Source organism: Electrophorus electricus, chromosome 25 (assembly GCF_013358815.1).
Source record: "Electrophorus electricus isolate fEleEle1 chromosome 25, fEleEle1.pri, whole genome shotgun sequence".
Taxonomy (NCBI): domain Eukaryota; kingdom Metazoa; phylum Chordata; class Actinopteri; order Gymnotiformes; family Gymnotidae; genus Electrophorus; species Electrophorus electricus.
Genome location: NC_049559.1, coordinates 7157350 through 7163349, shown reverse-complemented (window position 1 = coordinate 7163349; position 6000 = coordinate 7157350).

Here is a 6000-nt window from a genome sequence, read left to right as displayed (position 1 = left end):
GTGGAATGGATTATATGATTTACTTTTTATTGATTCCTCCTCCTATACTTTCAGATGCATTTTGCTGGCACAGCTGATGAAGGAATTCCATCTTAAATAAAACCATCTCTAGAGTTTACAGAGATTTGTCCAAAAAAGAGAAGATGACAAGTGAATGGCAGTTCTCTGGGTAGCCCAACCCAATACTAACAATGTGTAGGGGAAAGTGGGGTAAGATGAGCTACTTTATACTTATAGTCCACCTATAGCCAAGGGCGTACGAGACAGGAATAAAGCCAGCGCATACAACACAACTTCAGCATGTGTGCCATCGATTGAAACCTTAGCAGCGCACCTAACTCAAATGGATAACAAAATACAGGGTGATATTTTGTGGTCTTGTGGCTCAACTTGCCGCATGTTAGAAGTAGGTTGATTCATCAGAGAAAACAGAGAAAACTAACTGTTGTATTAACCAGAATTTAAAGTAATTCTATATATTGTTATTAATAATTAAATCCCATTTTGTACGGACAGTATTGGTATTCATGAAATGAATAAAAACTACTAATTTGTCTACAGCTAATTTTTTCTAAAAGCTGATGCTGGTTTGCCAAGTATCTAGGAAAAAATAGACATGGCACTTTTAAATTGAATGAAACTTTTTTTAAAATTTTTTTTAGGAACATTGACAGATTATTTGCTTTTCACTGTCAAAGTAGACTCTCAACTGTGTGTATGATATAACTGCATGTTACATTTAGCCTAATTTTTTAACAATAATTAGACCTACTTGGTTATGACAGCAATCAATCTTAGAAAATTATAGAAATTATTCAACATTCCATGCGTGTAGGTTGCAGGGAAATATGAAATGTTGTTCCCAAGGGATGTGGAGGCCCTGTCTGTCTTCCGTAATGAGCTTCATGGCATGTCAGCTGTTCAGATGCTACATCTAAAATATGAAATAAATCAGTTATTCATTGTTAGGATGAAACATCAATTTGAACACCAAATATTTGACATAACTTTTGTATAATTTTATGGTTGTGTATAGTTAAATTGTGTATTGTTGCCCAGATATAAGTTGTGGATCATCTTAAGCACTAGCTTATCTTATCTCATTCTCCTCTACCTAATAAAGTGTCTGGTGGCTGTAAATAAGCACTTTCATTATGATCTTATGAAGGAATTATCCAAAACATACTGTTTCTTTGGAAGCCTTGTGTGTATTTCACTTCACTCCATGAAACATGCCACCAACAGACAGCAGAGGTGGCTAACATAAGACAATTCTACCAATGGCACAAAGGCACTAATCAGCAACACAAGACCAAGCACTGTTCTTGGTCAATCAAAGCAGGGGTACTTCACACCAGACAAAGCCCAATATGGAGACTGTGCAAAAAAGCCTTGAGACAATCCAGCACCTAGTAGCAGGATGCAAGATGCTAAAAGAAAAGCATACACTGAGCAGTGGAGGCCAGACACAAACAACCAGACATTGTGATAGTACACAGGATGCAGAAAATAGCAGTGATAATACATGCCAAATGATGGAACTTTCTTTCTTCTTTCTTTCCAAAGAAAGGGATCTAGCAGATCCCAGGAATGACAACATTAATCTCATTTCAGAAGAGTGCAATCTAAGGAACAGCCAAAATGCTCTGGTAGAATGCCAGTGCAGGGAAAAAAAGATTACACACTGGAGGGATGAGGCACGAAGTGTAAGATCAAAGCCATAAACATGCATGCCCTGCCAGTCATCATACCCAGCAGGTTCAATAAACTAGCTAAAAGAAGAGCTTTATGCTGCTACCATCAAGGCAAAAAAACTCTTCACAATGCATGGGGCACTCTACCCACCAGCCGTAAACAGGGTGGAAGGAGATGTGTGCAAAGTGCCAAGGGTGAGACATAGATGAATACAGATGAAAACATCCATGAATACATCCAAGTAATGGTCCCCAAGGATAAGACGGGGGACATGGTCACCACAGAGGCAGAGCAGATGCCATAGCAGGGTAAACTTCTTCACGAATGCTCATGTTCTTGCTCATATGCACATATGGTCCTTGGACAAGACTCCTAATGCTAGAATACACCAACATCTGAATGCATACTACAATACACTAATGATATAATACACCTACATCCGAATCTGCGTTGCCCAGATTAACTAGGTTCATGTTGAGGAAACAGGACATTTCAGCCAGTTGGCAACTGGAACAAACCATAAAATGTTTTATCATGTTTATTCTGGTCATACCAACAAAGTCTAAGAAGCACTTTCCTGAGTTGGGGTGGAAGGAGATATAAAAGTACTGAAATGTGTGACGAAGGAGGTGAGGCAGGATGCACAGATGAGCCATGTCACACGTACAGACGTTTATTGGCACACAACAAAAATGAAAATAAACACACGGAGAATGTTAAACACGAACACTACTTAGTATGCAATAGCACAACAAAGCACATAGCTTACTTGAGGTTAAACACAGACAAAGACCAACGACTACACAGGACGTTATATATACACACAGTAACAGCGTAAAACAAGGAACTGAGGGGGATGTGGTCATGCATATGAACATGCACACACACGAAAAGGAGCAGGTCATGCCGTGACAAAATGTTGACTGTTCTTGGACTCTATTCAGTAAACCATTTTATTTATTCCTCTGCAGCTGGTTTCTTTTTAGTAAAATCGCTGTCCCAAAAATCTGGTAATGTCTTAATTTGTTAATGCTTCACTTAATTGATATTTAATCACTAAAGCAAAAGTCATACTAATAAAATCTCATCTGCATTGCTCCCGACGATAGTGGGCAACCATACAAAAATGTAACTGAACAGTGAAAGCTGTAGAGTGTCCTCAGATTCCAGAACTTCTTTTTTAAAGTATCTCTTGTGCTGTTAGTGTGTTTCCCTGCCAGTTGGTGGTTCTCTCGTGGTGCTACCTAACACATCAGCTGTGCCATTCCATGGCAGCAGATGTTAGGGATGTTGTAAATGATGCTTTTATATGGTGCTTCAGATTGAATTAACTCCCTCAGTGGATTTACAGCTCAGGGCATAATGAAGCCTGAGCACAGCTTTTCCCACACAGTTAAACAGTACATTGGATCTGTCTCCTTTTCACCATTTTTCTTACTATTTTCCCTTATTTCTGCTCTCTCTCTCTCTGGTTTTCATACTGTAAAAAGATAAAGAAAAGTGAACTTATTAGTTTTACTTTAGGGCAGGCTGAAATGTGGGTTTATTATGGTAGGAAGCAGGTACTGGGCACAACTGTGAGGTCTTATCAGATTTTAAAGGACTACCACAAGCATTGCCACTCCTGGAACACAAATTTTATTGGGCAGTGGATGACCTTTGGGGGTGTGAGTACATGTGGAATTGCAATGGAGCAGGTATCACTCTTCATGATAGTGTAATAACCACTGGTTTCAGATGCCAAACACATCTGACTTAATTATGTTTATAATAAAGAAATATCAAACTTAAATATCAAACTTTCTCTCTCTTTCTCTCGGTCACTTTCATTCTCCCTCACCCTTGCTCTTTTGCAAAATATTACGATTCAACTTAAGATATAATGCCCTAGATGACATGGTACAAAACTGTAGCACATTAGTGAATTGAACTAAAGGATGTTAAAAGGAAAAATGAGGACCAACGTCTGACTCATTATCTTTATTTTACTGTTTAAATGCATTTATTTTACCTTTTAAAGGCATAGCATTTAAATGCATTAAATGCATAACTGCTGACTTTAATAAATTAAAAGATCAAACCTTTGTGTAACTGGTCTTTCAGGAATTCACATTTTCATAATAACATGTATTTATATGGTGTTCTCATAACCTCAATACTCAGTCCTAGACACAGAATAATCTAGTGAAAAAAAGCTAACTGTCCCATTAGATGGACAATGAGACACCAATATCATTAGCATATTCTAAATGAGCTAGGATCCAAATGACTGGGGAGGTCAGACACTAGCTACAAATGCAGTAAATGGAAATTATGTTAACTGGATATTTAATGTTTGCATGACATGTCTGGTGGGAGTGCTTAGGAATGAGCAGCAAACTGTCATCCTGAACCATCAAATGTTGGGTAGACTGTAGTGTCTGTGCAGCCTGAGTGGGTAATGTTAAATATTGTTATCATCTTCGTCATTCAAATGCAATCAAACATATGGGGTGCTTATAAGCCAGCAAAGTTATAATACAAATGATCTTTCACTGTATAAAATATTAAGCTGAGCAGTAGAATTTCCACTATAGGCTAAAATAAGAAAAACTGAAATGCTTTTAAAAAGCTAAGTCTCGCTTGGCTAAAACTGAGACAACCATCCCTCAGCCTGGCCTTCTCATATGTCATGTATAACTAAAGCTGACTTCAGCAACCCAACAGTGTTATCGTGATGCCTCAACGGCTTCTGACAGAGAGCAGCACTGTACAGCAAAGAGCTGACAGCAGGAGAAGCTTTACATGCAAGGCAACATACTGCGTTAGGTGCAGCATGCAGGGAACCAAGCCTCTCAAAGATGACACAGCACAGTCATATGTGCTGGCAGTCAATAAGGGCGTGTGGGTGTGGGCGTGTGTATGTTCCAGCATTTAGAAAACACTCGCATATACACTGCCCCCTAATTATCATGGGACTGACAGCTGCTCAAGTTCCCCTTAAACACACTTTAATTGAATTACGAGAGGGACACTTTTTAATTTCACTTTACAAGTCACGCAGAGAGGTTTGCATGATGAATTTCATACGCAGGAAATCTTTGCAGTGGATGGCTTTTTAACTCCTGTTTGTCCCTGTGAAGGAGAGAATAAATCACAGTTAAATCACAGGCCGGAACTTCAGAACAGCAAAGTGATTTTTAAACCCTTCAGTGGTTTTTCTAAAAGGTTTTTCAAAGGGTATAGAAAGGGTTCACTGAAGGAAAAGTTTATAAAGTCGATGGACAAAAACCAATAATGGCAAGATGAACCCTATTCAGTTGCTGTTTTTTGGGGGGGGTTATATATTTTTTAAAATATTTGCAATGAAATCAAAACTTCTAATATTTTGGTTAACCCTTGAGTAGAGACCTGAACCATAAAGCATCTAAAAAAAATTAGCTTGGAAATGTGATATAAGCAATGTAAAGGAAATTAGATTCATCATTCACTAACTGCAGCCTTAAATAATGATTAAAATGCATCATACATACAGTGAGAAAACTCTGCAGCCCTGGTTAAGGGCTTGTGCAGAGTTGGGGCTGGAGAGGGCGTGACTAGAGTGGGCTGTGGGTTTTCGTTCCCTCCTGCTAGATTCTTGCTGTCCTCTGCCGAGGTGCTGGAATTCTACCAAGTATCCTTTTCCAAGGTTCCGAGGGGAAAAATAAGTCAAGCACAGGTGGTGGTTCCGGGTAGGTTTGTCAGCTATCTACCAGCTTGGCATCACATTCACACTAATGGTATAAAGCATTAGTGTGAGTATATATCCACAGTCAAGCCCATAGTGTTTCATTAGTACAGCTGTTATATTTATCAGCAGTGGGTAGGCTAATTGGTAGTTATAAAATGCAGATTCATAATTATTTGAATACATGTTTATGTGTGTATCCTGCCAGAAATGAGCCATTCTGAGTTTGGTGCCTCATTAACTCAAATTATACTTATTACTGCACATTACATTGCAGAACTGACCTAACACCACCTCCTCTTCATAATTCTCCAAGGAATACCACAAATTACTCAAAAATATGTTACAGAAAACTCATTACTGATATTTTACACTGCACTGGTGATAATCAAGGCTTAAAGGATCCTACTGATAGGTTCAATTATAGCAAGGTAACAGTTATATGATGTCTTGGGAGATTTCTACAGTTTAGTGAAAGGAGTAGCGAAAAAGTCACGGATGGGTCTAAACACTTTGGCTTTTGTGAGTGAAACCCCCTGTAGACTATATAGATAGCAGCAGAGAGAAAGGGAGGAAGACAAAAACAAGAGGAGCAGAGA